We start from the raw sequence: 17402 nt of genomic DNA on the forward strand, positions 1-17402 counted from the left end.
ACCAGGTATTCAGAATTAGAAACTCCATCACATGAAATCTGATTCCATACTGGTACAGTAAGGGTATCCTCACATCATTTTCCTGTACTAAGGTCATTTTTTGAGTTCTTGGAGGACAGTATACAGAAAGAAATGACATACTGTATGTAGTCTACATACTTTGAATGCACAGTATAAGTGAGAGGCTTTTTAAATGTGCATATATCTGTCAGAATCCCTAAACATATATAGATTATGTTGTAATTAAAATGCTCTCAATGAATAGACTTGGATGTGACTAAGCTTTGTCCAAAATATCAGTGTTTGCTATCAAAACGTAGAGTATTTAATCAATCAAACAACTTTATTCATCCCTGCAGGGCAATTCAGTTTGCAGCCTCAAGTCAACAACAAAAAGACCACAAAATAAAAAACAACTCTGTCAGTACCACAGGTTGGCATGGAAACTGGAGCTAGCAGCAAGTAACAATAATAGAAATAAATAATGAATAAATATCACATTAAAGCTCTCAGGTTTACAATGCCTGGCCTGTGTTCATTTAGCTGTCAGCGGCATTTAAAAGCCTGATGGCAGAAGGAATAAATGAATTTGCGTATCTGTTTGTCTCCCTCAGGGGGGCAAGGTAACGCCGCCCTGAGGGCATGAAACAGAATTCCTGACTGAGGATGTGGTCAGGACTAATGACCTCTGTGGCTTTCTGGATAACACATTTTTTTCCAGATGGAGCTTAAGTCTGTTAGCTGGACTCCAATGATCTTGGAACAGACTTTGATAATGCTGCTGAGACAGTTCTTCTTCACAGATAGACCATAAAACTAACAAATAAAAGAAAACATCAACATACTTTCAATAAAAGAATGATAATGCTCTTAGAAACACTAAAAAAACAGTACAGTACAGTATACCTAGAGACACTAATGGTTAAATGAATATTGCGTTGCATAATTATGCAACCAAAAATGGTACTGATGTGTCACTAGTGAAAGAAAGTGACTACAAACTAGCATTACATAAAAAGGTGCACTCTACCCCTTCTTCTGTAAGACTCTTATATAAGAGGCTTTTAACAATCAAGGTCACCTCCCAATTGGACAGTTTCTTTGCTCCTCAGGTGCTGTGACTAATAGAGGCCTTCACATCTCTCAATGAACAGAGAAAGCAACAACAGTAGTCTCACCTCTCCAGTGGTTCACCTTAAAGCCACATCTGTTTGATTCTCTATATCTGTCTGATCCTGATGCCTGGCAGGAAAATGAGCATGTCTGGTTGCCACATGGGGGCCATATTGCTCTTTAGAAGTCATCTTCAATTAGTATTAAAACATAATCTCTCAATCAGTGTTTAATTTAACGTAGATTAACAGAATAAATTAGTGTTAAATTATTTATCATTAGTATAGAATATGTTTAAATTAGTTAATCATCATCATTATAATAATCATCAATAAATGAACGTGAACATTATATATAAAAATGAAGAGCCATGATGTTACATTGTATTGGTCTACTTGGCTATTACAACAGTTATACTCCAGGGGGTGCTCTTGAACAACATTGCATGTGTATTACAGTGTTAGTGGATTACACATACCTGGGACATTTATATATGTTAATGTTTTCAAGCAGATGAAACTGAAACTTCTGGTTGTAACACCAGGTGGTGTCCTAATCCAGCATGCATGAAATCAGGGCTCTGTGAAAGGCAACATTACACCTTGCCAGCAAGGTGTAATGTCAGGACTGTCAGGAGAATTAAAATGATAGTACTGGATGAAGCATTATTAGCATCTTTGAGGCTCCTCTCAAAAGAATTATGTAATATTAGCTATTGCCTTAAGAAATTACTAAATAATCGTAAAGATCATCACGATGGATCTAACAGGGGGCTGTGAAGAAGCGGCAGAAAGAGAGACTACGAAATACCATCAACTGGTCCAGGGAAAAAAGGGTGGACAATGTGGCTGTTTACAGTTGAGTTGGGATGTTGTGGAGTCCCAGCCCAATTTGTATGGAATTTGCTGACAAAAGGAGTGAGTAGGAGTGAGGGGCCATGACAGAAAAGCAGCTGGAGGAAGCGGCAGAAAGAACCTCCTGTTGGCTCTGGCACAAGAGGAAGACACTAGTTGGAAGACTGGAGGAGAGGGGCAGTGATTTGGCCAACACCTCCAACCTGCCAACTAGAGAGTGTTATGGATAAAGGTCAAAACACTGTGAAGGTTAGATACCATCCGATGACCTCTCCTCTGAGCCAAGGGTACATCCATTTAAAAAATGTGGTAACATGGCAACTCTGGTGTGATGCAAGCCCCCAAAATGTAAATATGCTATAATAATGCTACTTTATTTCAAAAGCCTTTTGGTGGTCTGTTAAAAAGATAAAGCTAACCGCAGTAGGTGATTTGAGGGGGGGTGCCAACCAGTTGTTAACAAAATGCATTCCCCTTGTTAACCTAAGAAAGGTTAGTCTAGTCTGCCTGACTCATTGATCCTTTATCTGAGTTGAGGTTTGTGCAAGTTAGAATCTGTGGCCCTGAACATGGCTCTATAACGTCAGTAGCCTAACTGTGCTGTGTATTGATTAATCCATGGTGCTGTCTATGGTGCTGACGTAGCAAACAGATTTGTAATTGTGCCTTTTTCTCTGTTGCTCTTCTGTCAGCTTTGTCTTGGAACAATAATAACTATATACTATAAATACTCAATTCTATAACAGAATGTGATCTATAGAGTAGTGTCACCTTCATGTAGTCGCAGAAGAGAGCTGCCTTTAGTATTGCTATAATATTTCTATGATCATTTAGTACTGTCTGTGCTGCTGAAAATACAACCCCGAACAAAGGCATATCTGTAATAAAATATTTTAGGGGAGACATGATTGCAGATGCAGTTTGTCCTATCGATGTTTGCCATAACCTGGGAGTGCAACAGGTAATGTGACTCACGAAATTAACCTGCAATGACTGCACTGAGCTCAGCTGCTATTTTGAGGTTTATACCATCAAAGTTAAGATGTGTTCTGAAAAATATAAGCATGATTAAAATGCTTAATATCCACATCCAGTAAAAGAATAGGTTTGTACAAAATGTGTTTTTAGTCTAACAACAGTTTCATTAAATTGAAATTAGGACTGCAATTACAATATCAAGAATTAAGCTAGGCCTACATAATAGTAATCCTGCAGTCTTAACTCTCCCATTGGGCCAACCCCTGTGAAAAATAACAGATTACCTGCTGGATAACAGTAATATATTCATAAGTATTCACAACTACTAAAACTAAAGCAATATTTAAAACAACTTAAAAAGGACCGTCCACCCTGCAAGATTTAAAAATAACTTTGTTTTTCAGGGCATGCAGACTAACATAGCTAAACTAAACTGACTGAAAATAGCTCTATGCTGCTGTTGCTAATCACGTTAACATTGCATTTAATTCTTACCCATGTTGAAGTGAATTTACTCAATTTGTTAATAATTCTGCCTTTGTGGTTATCTAGCAAACGGTCGAGCCACACACCGTAATTAGCCTACTAGAGCACTGTAATAATCTAAAGGTGTGACTATTGCAGTCATTACGGTAAATGCAGGCTGCGGAGTCTCTGTGTCCGACAGACCCGGAGTTGCACTGGAAGACACTGCGCTGAACAGGTAAAAATGACTCTTCTGTATTTGTACAACAGCGTGACATTATACAACTGAAAATGTGTAAATGATATGACTCATGAAAAGCATGTAATATGGGCGGTGAGAGGGAGGCTTTACACCCCGACAGTGAATTAACATTTCAGCAGCATTGAAGCAGAAATGATGAGGTGCCCCCTCTGTGTGGATGGAGAAAGGACGCATTGTTCGTTTACAGCAGAACTGGGTCTGAGTCTGTAAGTTACTGTCTCATCTCTCTTTCCATCCCGGTTTAGATGAGCGGTGTTGCGGAATTAGTCTGGTATGAAAACACAGCTGAGCAACAGATCTAGGAGCCACATCTCTAAGATAGGTAAGACCTAATTGTCTTTTCTGATATTTGTCCAATTACGCTGTTAAATGGCTATTTTTCGTTGGCGGGTTGAAAGGATAATCTCTGCATTGTGCTACATAAAAGCCTGAAAACCCTGCGGTCACTGCGGGAACTTGCCTTGCTGAGGAGGCAGTGCACGGCCACCAGGCTGTGGTGAGCCTAACACATGTTAGAAAGCAAAAGATGTGGTCGTTGTCAAAAAAAAAAATGAGAATCAGCCTTTATAGACATATAATTGTGATTTTGATTCTGAGTGAAGCTGCCTAATGAGAGAGAAGGAAAGGGGGGGTCTAAAACAGGTGCTGAGTCATATTTGTTGGTCATTTTCTGCTTGATCACACAAATCAGAGCCATAAAGGCATGCTTTAACTGATGTAATTACCATGGTATTTCATGTTAGAATCCACAAGTCCATCAAAATCAAGTGTTAAAGCTGATTATATTAAGACCTGGTCTCTTTACAAAAACCCCTCTTTGTCATAAACCCAGTACAGCAAATGCATCTTAAGCAGTCTTAAGGTCCTTTACCTTGTATTGAGTGGATGTTGAACAGTGAGCTTATGGATGATGAACGTCATCTGCAGTAGGCTACATATAGGCCTCACTCAAATCTCATTTACATACAGAGGCTGGCTATTGATTTGTCCCTGTCTCATCCACTTGCTTTCAGTGTGTGCAGATACATTTTAATGCCTGATCTTTTCAGGATGAGGATGGGGGTGCATTAAGTCATGGAAGGTCAGGCAGACTGGAGCTCCGCCTTACTAAAGGAGTGGGCTCATTTTCCTGGAGGGCCAGGCTGGTCGTGTATCATTTTCTATATTCCACCTATAGGTCTGCTTTTTGTAACTGCAAAGCACAGATTATACTGACATAACCTTTGGGCCGTTACACATCACTATTCCTGCTGTAAGGACAGACAGAAACATTTGGGAGACACCCATTGGTTTGTGAACTCCTGTTTTTAAGCCTCAAGATAGACATTTTGATTGTCACCATCTTGTTTTTTTGGAGCCAGGAGTGACTACATTTGGATGAGAAGGTGGAGCTGACACTAGCTGCTATTTTGGTTACCACTGTGCATTTACATTTTGTGGTCGACTGTTATATTGCTCATGCTAATGCTAATTTAAGCTAGCAAAAAACAGACATAAAAAATGTACTTGCCGGAAAAACTGAACAGCTGATTCCTCAGATGGTCTTTTAGCAGAACCAAATGCTAAAAATATTTTTTAAGTGACCAAAATTTTACAATTAATTTTCATGAACTGAAACTGAGACAGTGTAAAAAAATAACTAGGGTTATGACCAACATTGTTGTCATGGTAGTGACTTGGCAATCACAAGATAGCCACACCCCAAAGCATACCCTGCTTTATTATCTATTTTACTCTAAATGGACCTATAATTTACTAAATTAACATCATGCTCTATTGAAGAAAACTTTAAACTAGTTTATGGTCTCTTGAAACTTGAGAGCATAAACTCATTAGGAAAGTGTTTACTGGGGTAATAAATCCAGTGAGAAATAAGGTCATTTTCTTATAGACTTCCATAATCTTTTTAGAGCCAGTGGAGTCGCCTCCTGCTGGCCATTAGAAAGAATGTAGGTTTTAGTCACTTCTGCATTGGCCTCATTATTCAGACACAGAGCTTCCTCCTTTGTATGTCTCTATAGACACATGCACATGTATTCTCTGCTTTTGTCTATTTACATATTTTCATTGTCGTTTTGCTTTTCAGAGCCATTTTACACCTAAAAAATCAATAGATTATTATGCTACATTACATAAGTGTTGGAAACGTGTATATGTACAAAACCAACTCCTTTTAGCACTGCTCACACAATATAGATTTTATGAAACTCAATGTTAGCGCTAAACTAGGCTAACTGAGTTACACATTGTGTTAAGAGTTTGGGAGGGACTGGCCTTCTTGTACAATGTTGTGTCTGTTCTCTACCAGTGAAAGAATGAACCAATTTCCTCCCTCAAAGTGTAAAATATTTTCATTTATAAACTTCTCCATATTTACTCAAACTGAAACTCCCCTTGACAGAACGCAGTTTAAAACACAAGCTGATTTACAAGACTAATTTGGAAGTAAGTGAATATTCATTAAATATTTATCTGGCATAAAGATGTCAGCTGAAAATGAAGTTGTCAAGGTCATGGGTAGTCTATACCTGTGCTAATGAACCACTGCCTGTGTTGTGTGTGGTCGATATATGCTGGACTAAAAGACTGTCAGGCAGATTTTAGACATAAGATGAACCGGAGCACTGAGTGGTTTTCTTACACAGCAGTGTCTTTGGACATTCTGCACATTGCAATATCAAATGACCTCATCCTTTGGTGTGGATGAATGGAGATGTATAAGCTGAGTTTATGAATGCTTCAAGCAACAGGGGTGGGAATCTCAGGGAATCTCAAACCTTGATTTGATTGCAATTCTTCAATTTGAAATAGATGTTTGATTTCTTTCTGAATATGCAACAAAAAGGTTACCTACATTACATTAGGAGCATTCATGAGTCGGTCTTCTACAATCTTTTGCCTTTATAATAACAAGTAAATGAAAGTGAAATTTGGGTTAGGGTTAGACAGACAGACAGACAGACAGACAGACAGACAGACAGACAGACTACGAACTGAGATATTTTTTTCACCCCACAAGAGGTGTTTGAAGTTTTGTAAAGTGGTACAGTGTGTTGTTTGCTGCTGTTGGAGTGCGATATTCCACTTCACTTTACCACACATGACAGTTATTGATGAAGTTAATAAACGTAAAATGCACCAAAATGCTTGAATTTTTTGAAAATGAAAAACAAAACAAGTCTAGTGCTTGGAGTCCACATTATTTGTTCCGTCAACCTAACATTATAAACAACGTACAAAAATAGATTTTTTTTTGGTATCTGTGAATTGATTCAGAACTGCACCAGCTATTTCTGGGGCACTCCACATTGTGTGACTCGAGGATCCTACCAGTCCTGTTTAAATTATGTTTAAATTATTTTAACGTCCATCCTACAGTACAAACATTTTGTGTCTGCCAAATTCAAATATGAAGTGAAGGAAACCTGTCTTCTTGACTCTTCTCAAAGTCAGATCATGGTGGTGCCCTACATGCCTTTGTCAAATGGTGTGATGATAACTTCCTCAATGGTAATGTATCAAAGAGTAAGGAATTAATAGTTAGTATCAGACAGAATAATGATGGGGCAAGGATGTTCAAATTGTAGACACAAGTATCTGGGAACAGTGTCCGACTCTCAACTCAAGTTCAATGTAAACACAGGGTTGGTTGTCAAACATAATCGGAACACTGCAAAGAGACTTGTGCTCCTCCTGGGAGAAACAGGTGGCCCAGAAAGCAAAAAGAATTATCAGCCAATCTGACCATGTTTTGTTCAGTGAATTCACTGTAATGACCTCAGGCCAGTGTTAAAATGTGCCCCTTAGCACAAACCACTACTCAAAGTCTTTCATTCCCTCTGTTATCAGGCTATTAAACGCCAACAGGATTCTAGATAATTGTTACAGTTTTATAAACTTTAATTGTGTGAACTATACTAAATGGTTTTGTTTCATTTACTGCTGCTAGTTTTGTCCTTGTATTGATCCATGTATGTTGTTCTAGCCTGCAAATGAATGGTGCTTCTTGGGATCAATAAAGTTTTCTGAATCTAAGTCCGAATTGGAAATTATAATAATCGTGATTCTTATGTGAATAGATTATTTCCCCAGCCATAGCATTCTAGCATAGTTTTAGTTTGAATGACAGTGATCTGAGGCTGATAATTAAATCAGTTTAGAGTTGAAAATTTGTTCTGGAATGATGGGTTTACATATGGATCTAAAGACGGGAAAAAATCTCAATACTAAAAAACGGTTGGACTGGCTGAAAATTTGGGAGATCGTTTTACTACCAGTATCTTTAGTATCTATAGTAGCTTTGGCCTTCATTCAGTTATGATAGCATTTTACTACGGACACACCTGCAGTGTCTGTTTTGTCCATTGCACTGGATATCTAGTGAACATTCACAGTGATAGTTTGGGAAATCAATGTAACACTCACCTATATTTTCACCCCCTGATAAGACTGTTGTGCAAGTTATTCGGTTAAGCTGGGGATTTGTTGTGTGACCACATGTGTTATTTGCCCTAATGGACTGTGTTATGGAGTAATGCTGCTGTGTCACTGTATTCATGTATTGCAGTGATTAACTGGTCAAATGTAATGTAAAATGTAAAAATCAGCAAGATTGATGGGCAAAAGTATAAAAAGGCATACATTATAAAAGGAGATCCCTTAAAGGCCAAAGAATGAAACATTGACTGGACGGATTATTTTCATTGTCTACAGTGCTGTCTGATGTCAGGATGAGCAGTCCAGGCAGGAGGTGGCAGCTAGATTAGGTGGCACTGCGGCAGGCCAGTTCACACCCATGTGTGGTGCCTCATACTGTAGGTCAGCTTTACATAAACCCCGTTTGTCAGTGAGACAGCCTAATCCCGATTCCTACAGAGATACTTAGTCAGCCATGCATACACACACACACACACACACACACCAACACACTTGTCACATTCAAAGATTGACGCAATGCTCCCTGTGTGTTTGTGTCTGTATCTGTGTCCATGTGTGATGTGTGTGGGCCAGAGAAAGTGGGGAAGGCTCTTTTGTATGAAAGAGGAGAGGCACTTGGTGGAAGCTTTGGCAGCAGCACCAACACAGCCAACATGTCTGCCAATTAGATGCCAATCTCTCTCCCTCCTTCTCTTTTTATTCTGTCTATGTAACTAAGTGAAGTACTCCAGGTTTTTGGAAGATTGATCCATTGGTCATTGTGCGTATGTGGTGAGAAGAAGCTCCTACGTTTCTCATTTCTTAATAAATTGATTAATAGCTAAAAATGTATTAAAAATGTAATTTAAAAACAAATCTGACATTTTAATAGTTCCAATATCAAAGGGTGAAAAATGCCTACAGTTTCTTAAAGCTCAAGGTGATGCCTTCAAATTTGTACAAATGTAAAACAAATTGTTTTACATTTGCAAAAAAACCCTGTTCTGCTTGACCAACTCTTCAGAGGCTTGCTGAGGAGCAGTAAAGTCTTGTTAGATTACTGCAAATGCAAACCCAACATTTCCTGTTTTTGCTGCATCATATTAAAAGCTTTTGAATGACTAAATAATGGGAGACTTTTATTGTGAAGAAGTTATAGGAAATGACACGTGTTCCTGGATTAGCAGAGCTTTGTTAACAGTGCTAAAAGCCGGTAGACACAACAACATATGGAGACATATGGAGCTATTTGTTGAGCAGATCAGTTAGAAATGATGCAGGGAGGATTAATACTAGCAGAAGCAGCCACAGTGATGATGATGTTTGATGAAGAGCTGCAGACAGTCAGCACACCTCCAACAGGTAAACAACTTATTTTTCTTTGCCCTGCTGTGAAATGAAAAACTAAAACACTTGCAGCTTGCTAGCTTGACTCCAGTCATGGCTCAGTTTGACTATACCCAAAACAATGCAAAAATGCTATAGTGAACAATGAGCAGTGAACTTGCTTTGACAGTGAGATCCAGGATTGTTTTCTCTGAACTTGAAGTTGACATCGCCTGTTTTCAACGGTAGGGAGACTAAACAAACAATAAGGTTGAGTACATGGTCCATAAACAACGATCGACTACATTTTGTAAATAAGCTGTCAGCTTATGTTCAGTTCTATAGTGAGAAGGCCAAGGACACCACCGGAAGTCAGGTCAGGTTTTGTGGTCAGTATATGATTCAATTTTTGTGTTGTTAAGATTGTGTCTAAAATGCCTGTGCAATAATAAATTGGTATTGACAGCTGGAGTGAAACAGGCAGATGTTTACTGACACAAAGGTTCAAATGTCTGAGTGTACAGTGTTCTTTTACTCAAAATAATATGACATACTGAGGTTGCAGCGGTAGTGTCTGTGTACTGTGTTCCAATTACAGCTGTTGTAATACTGCCTCTAACAAATTTAGTCAGCGGTTCAAATTTGATTATGTGAAGGATTCAGTATCAGAGCAGATAAGCATCTTAATGAAATCTGTATAACTTAACGGTAGTAATGAGAATCAGTAGATGGGTTCAACACAAAAATGTGTCATGATGCCCACCTTACTCTTTGAGAATCTACACATGTACACACAGGACTAAGGTTTTATTGCCTTTGCAGTCATCTCATGCTCATAAAATTAAAATTTCCCTGACGGTTCCATCATCAAAGGGAATAAAAAGTCTTAGTACTAATCCTAGATCAATGTTAAAATTCTGATGGACTAGAGAGTGCTGACTTCAGTTGTTGTGCTCTTGACAGCTATGTCAGGGAATGGGCAATCACACTGACAAGAAGAAGCCAAGTAATTTACTTTGTTGGCTATGTCTCAGGAGTGGTAAAACTGAGGTCATCTGAGCTACGACCAAAGGATATCCACATTGTCCACTGACAGATTTCTACCTGCTACACGATAGGTGTCTTGTTTTGTTCGTCAATTTTTTTTTTTTTTTGTCTGCCGTGAGAGACACTTGGGATCAAGCTAGATGGCCTATAGTTTGCAGGATGCTGAGGTGAATCAAATCCAAAAGAGTCTACCCCAACACCCAGGCTCTAGCTGTTTTCCTGACAGCTGTGAGTGTTGGGTAGACCACTGCAGCATACTGATCTTCCATGAGTGAACCTCCTCTGTAATGATGATTAAAAGATTTCAGACTAAGTTACTGCACACCTAACGTAATGCACCAAATAGTTTGCTACACAGAATCATCTGAGAAGTTGTATTTGGAAACTGCTTGCTCTCTGTGTGTAATATTACAGAAGTTTACTAGTTTGACTTTCGAAATATAATTCCTTATATTTAGACATGCAAGTGTTTAATGCTATTGGCAATGGCATGTACACTCATGCAGTTTCATGCAGCAAAGCATGTTGAGGAGCAATATTTCTCTAAGCTCTCAAGCAAAGCTGTATGTGAAACAAATTGAAAACAAAACTTGAGCAGGGAGTTAGCGGGCTGACAGAGATACAAACAGGCCAGCTGTATGTATACCCACTGCATATCACAATAGCAGCAAATATAAAAGATGCAACTAGAATTTTGAATGAGGAATTTATTTTTGGCACCAGTATGATGTCTGTATAACTTTTTCTATAGAACATTATTCTCTTCACCGATCATTACATGACAGAGCAGGTAGAGAGCTGATAGAAATACAAGTGTAGGCAGAACTAGGAAAAATGTCAGGATGACTCACAGCACACCTAACTATGCAGTGTTTCCTCTTCTCTCCACTTTTGTGTGGGTATCACTTGCAGTTTTGTGTGCTATTGTTAAAGGAAAAAAAACTGTCGCTTTCACTTTGATATCTTGTGTGTGATGTTGAGTATATCCTAGGTTTTATTTTGTGACAAAATGCTGTAATGTAGTTTCTTTCTACCTGCTTCATCTAATTCAATTACACAGCGTGTTTTCCTGCATTTTGGGGATTTTGATTTTCATATCTATATGAAACATGGTCAAAGTTCCAAAACTTGAGGTTAACATAATGTAGAATTTATTTTCAATAAAATTCAGTTCTACAATTTCAATGTTCAATACTCAAATTTCAATTCCTCCCTGTAAGTCAAAAGCCCAAGTTTAGCCTGGTCTGAGCACGTTTTGTTTTTGACCTTGCCGATGAGTTAATGTCAGATCGTCACGCATACCCATGAAACAAAAGATATTCTAGTTGAGGTCCAGAATATAAATATGGACCTGGAAATGTGCATAATATGTCCCCTTTAAGGTTAAAAATGAAATTGCTCATTGACAGCTGGCCAACACTCATCGGCTCAAACTGCACACAATCATAGTCTTGATACAATATATAATAAACAGATACAGTATATTGGTCAAATTCTTTATGGTATCATTAAGTGTGTGAGCACTGCAGAGACTTGGGGAGCCTGAACCCCTTAGATGAGCCAAAGACAGCCATTTCTCCACCTAGAACTTTGAATCCCAACCACCCACCACTTACTTGTCCACAATGGTTTGAAAATTAAAAAGTGTGGCTCATGCAGTTGTATCACGAATATCCCTAAGCCTTCCCTACATTCTCCTGTTTTATCTCTCGAGATGAAGAATTCCTCATGCACTAATGACAGGCCTCGCAATCTGAAGTCTGATACCAGCGCATGTGTGCCATCTGAGCGATCCTGTCAATCAAGGTGCAATAATTTGCAATAATCATAGTCAGAGCTAAATAGAATATGGGTTCCCAGAGGTTCATGAGGCTGTTCCAGGTGCTCTCCAGCAGAATTAAATGGAAATGTATTAAACCCTGGCTCAGATGTGATTTTATAGTCTGCACTTTATTGTCGGGTAATTCATCTATTATACGTGTGTCAGAATGTGGTTTAACAGTGTCATAATTCCACTAAAATGGGTTTTAATGTAAGTAGGGAATTCATCATCAAAGTTTCCTTCCTGACAAGAGCAAACAGTCTAACATACTTTATATGCTGATACTGAATGCCAATGTGAGCTTACATAAATCACTTGTGTTACAGCCTCCGTTAGGATAATTGTGTCCCACATGGCTTTTGTGAAATGTTTTAATATTGCTGCTCTGTCTGCCATCATGCTCCTCTTAATGGCTTTTCGTGATGGACCACAGAGGTTGATGGTGACGCCCCCTAAGGTCTGCGACTCAGACCAGGCTGAGGAATAAAATCTTCGTTTTTCTTTCTCAGCTAAATGAGAAAACAGGCAGAGAGCACTCAAGTGAATAAGACATTATGACCTTCTTTCCACCTGCATTAGAACACATCTTGGATAATGGCATTGTATTCAGAAATATGCAAAAACCCATCAATTTCAAGTATAAATGCACCCAAGATAAGACCATTTATTCACATTAGAGATACATGAGAGATGCATTTAGTCATATCGACAACCACAGGGGGTTAATTAAATATCTCTCCATTTCAGATTAACACAAATGTCAATGTATTGTGTAGCTGTGAGGATAACATTGTTGATTATATGGGTGAATGTTACCTGAGAAAGTGATGTGTGTAGTAAACAGAACTTTGAAGTGTCACCAGATGCTTTGTAAAGTGTGGTATCTCTGGGAGTGCTTACAAGTTAGATATGAGACAGGAACATGAATTTAGTGCTGGTCAGTATGAACATTAAAAACAGAACTTAATAGATATGCCAAGGACTTTAACATTGCTTAATTTTTTATTCATTTAATTTTCAAAACTAAATATTTAAAGATAGTTGTACACTATAAACTGACTAAAAAATAAGTTATTCAATATTCAATATTATATATATTCTTTGATGCCAACATCTCAGTTCATATGAAGGAAACATTATGAACATTACCTGTGCAAATCACCCTTACAATTACAAGCTTCGATATTCAAAACTTGTAAACCATTACAGATTTCTGCCAGGAAAACCAATCTGTCCGCAACTGGTTTCAGTGTGGAACTGTGGCAGGTGACCATGTACCCACTAATGCTGAAGGGAAATTTGCTTGGTGGCATTTCCACCACTGCAAAACATCATTGTAACTGTTGACTTCCACAGTCTGCAGGTAGTCTCTCATCTCTACGTCTCCTCCTCCTCCTCGTCTGAGAGAGTTGCACTGCTCTCAGCTGTGCTGCTGCTACCCTGCTTTTTGAAAAAGCTGGCCAAGTCTTTTTTCTTTTTACCTCAGGTTCAGTTGCTGCTGCTGCTACCACAGCTCTTGGCAGAGTTGATGAAGTGCCTGTGGCATCTGCCTGTTGCTCTGTCAGCAGTGATTTGATCTGTCCTACTGTTCTAGCTTTGATGTCATCCACCTTTTCATTCTTGATGTAGGCAGTTATGAAACATGGATCAAGAAGAGAAGCTATATCTAGCAGATCAGCTGTGCCAGAATCTGACTACTTTTTATTCAAGCAGGTTAGAACGACCGTCTTCATGTCCTTGGCCAGTTGAGTGTAATTTTCTTCATGAAGAGATGGAGTACTGGTTTGAAGAATGAGATGCTAACATAGTGTTCACCAGACAAGGCATCTGTTAACTCCTGAAGTGAGCTCAACACCTTGTTTATTGCTTTCTGCACCTCAATGTCCGGCCAGCTGGAAACCAAGGCCTTGTTTTCTTGTCAGCTTTTAGCACCTGACTTATGGCTCTCTTCTGCTCAATCAGTCTTTGGATCATCCTTTGTCGTGATCCTCAGCTAGTAGAATAAGTTACTAGTGTTACCACTGGTGGCAACAACAGTAGCTCGACAATCTTTGCAATAGTCTTTTGGTCAACATCAGATTTTTTTAAATGAAAAGAACTTCCAAACAGCAAGTTCTTCTGGTGCATCTCAAGTCTCTCTTTCTTCATCCTCCATCTATGGAGCCTCTCTCAGCTGTAAACAGACTGATATACTTGTGTGTATATTCTATACATAAAAATATACAGATATCTCATAGTAGTCGATTAGGATAGATGACTAGATGATGTATCTCTCTTTAATCTGGTAATTTGTGAACCTCCTTGAACGCTGTGTGTCATTGAATGTGTCCTAGCAGGCTTCTCTTCTTGACAGGCCAATCCTATTGCACCAAATCACATTAGTATGACAGCAACCAATTCATACTTGCTACTCACTACTCCAAATACCACAAGGCTTTATTTGGAGAGATCCTCTGTCACAAGTGCTGCACTATGAAGGATAAGCACAGATCCATTATAGTGTGGAGTTGTACATACAGTATGTATCCTTCCTTCTTTAAAACAACCTGTGGTTTGACTTCTCGGGAGGAGGGGAAGCAGCTTTCTTCTTTTAGTAGTAGTTAATCTTGGACCATCTGCTCCGGCCAAATGCTATTTTGATCTCACCTTACCTCATACAACGTCATACACCTGTACTCATGCTGACATGCCTGTTCAGTCAACCTCAACCTGTAAGGCTAAATGAGGATACATAAACCATCAAAAGACAACATTCATGTTAAAAGAGAGGATTGCTTGCCAGAGGAACCAGTTGTAGGTTCACGTGTTACATAAACCATTCTTCTTTTTGGTTGGGATTCATCAGCTCACAAAAAATACCTGATATTAACAAACACATTAGGTAATGTGGTGGTTAAAATAGCTAATCAGCAGTTACATTAATCAACACCTGAGGAGCATCTCATTAGGAATTGGAAAGCATTCTCCTTCATAGTCTCCATAAACCAAGGCAATAAATAAAAGGACAAAAAAAAAAAGTTCCCTATTGGCACAGAAAGGAAGTTGCTCCTGTAAATAAACAGCCTGCTAATTTGTCAAAGGAGCTAAAACATTGACCTCTGGAAGGAGATCACTGAGCAGGATGTTGTGTCCTTCTCGAGAACTGGACTTTTCAACTCTTGCCTCTAACAGTAAGTGCACCACAGCCACAAGAGGAAGTTGCTGGTGTGTAATCCCTAAAATGATTGATGAGTGCACCAGTGTTGCCATATGTCATGATAAAAGAGCCCAATAGATTAAATAGATAGATTAAAAGCAATTTGAGTTTATCCTTTACAGGCAAGTTGCTGTCTCTCTGTCTCACATTTATTGAATTCAAACATGAGAAAGCCATACAACTCTTCATAAGAATTGTATATCACTGTATCTCCCTCTGTGTATTGTACATTTGTATGGAGGAAGTTCATTCTCATTTTTGTGACTACTGAAAGGTAAATTATATTACTGTTGAATTTAATTAGAATTAAACAAGGCAGGCGTAGGGAAAGTGCCAGTACAAAACATGAAATGACTTAATTATGACATTTTGTTAAACTAAAATAGGCACTGACCTTCCCCTTTCCATCACATGCCAGAATACAAAAATACACAATGAGAAATCATGGTGGTCATACTGTAAGTAACCTGCACAAACAATACAATGGTTATTAGATTACAGGGATTAAGGGATAGTGTATATACGATTAAGTGGGGAGAACCACCCGACTGGAGGAAATTACAGGATTACACCAGGGGAACACACACACACACACACACACACACACACACACACACACACACACACACACACATACACACACACACACACACACACACAAACAAACACACATAATGGCCAATTACTGTAAGAATATGTCTTGGTTGTAATTTTATGATGGGGTAGAATGGAAAAAGGTAGAGAAGTGGAGGTGGATGTTTGAGTCACTGACATTTAAATTTTGCAAAGTAATTTTTTGCTCAACTTGGAACTGCACATAAGTATCTTACACAGTGAGGACATCATGCACTGTAAGACCAGTGAGAAGCAAAACAAATGTGACATAGATAAAATTACCTTACGATATGGTTAATGATATGACTCAAATTAAGCACATTTAGCACAGACTAATCCTGACCGTGCAAACTATTCACTTTAACAAGTAATTTCATCTCATATTTAGCCTTGGAGATAAGAGAAATGAGATAATGAAATTTGTTCTGGCACAGTTTCCCTGCTTTTAGGAATAGTCAAGAAATGACCTAACAGAATAAGGCAGATTAATGCAACAGGGTACAGAATTGATGAAATAATTGCAGCCTATAGGCAGATGTATTTACTGTCTTTTTTAAAAATGTATAAATATGCAGTATATTTTTTGGACATTTTATATTCCTTTATAGTGACAGTAGAGAGAAGATAGGAAATGAGGGTAGAGAGAGAGAGATGTGGAATGATGTTGTAGTTTTATATCTTAATCAGTGATACAAATACAAAAAGTTATTATGAAATACTGTAAACTAAAGTGTGGACTCACCTGCCTAGCCAACATTTAATCAATCTCAACCAGTTCCAGCTAATCCAAATACACATCCTACTGTCCAGGCTAAACCCCTGTAGCCTACATTCAGTGTCTGACAAGGTTATACTTACAGCCCCCCTTTCAACTCACTCTGACTGGTCCTGATCAATCCCACTAGTTAGAGTGATTCCATTAGGTTTACAATTGCTACTAGAACAGTGTATTGAGACTTGTTGCTTTCTTCCAATGTAAACCATTAAGTCAGATCCACCAATTATTCACACACACACACACACACATACACACACACACACACACACACACACACACACACACACACACACACACACACACACACACACACACACACACACACAGAGGTTGCTCTTTCACAGCCTCCAATCAATGAGTGTCTTGTCAGCAGGTGTGCCTTCCCTTTAATTTGCTCATTGCAGTGTTCTGCTGTGTTGCAGTACATGAGTTTAGCTGCCCTTCCCTTGTTTTCAGCAGCAGGGGATGGAGGGATGAAGAGATGGATGAAAGAATCCTGGAGAAGGAAGTATTTGCACTCTGCCAGATTT

Source organism: Scomber japonicus, chromosome 11, assembly GCF_027409825.1.
Source record: "Scomber japonicus isolate fScoJap1 chromosome 11, fScoJap1.pri, whole genome shotgun sequence".
NCBI lineage: Eukaryota > Metazoa > Chordata > Actinopteri > Scombriformes > Scombridae > Scomber > Scomber japonicus.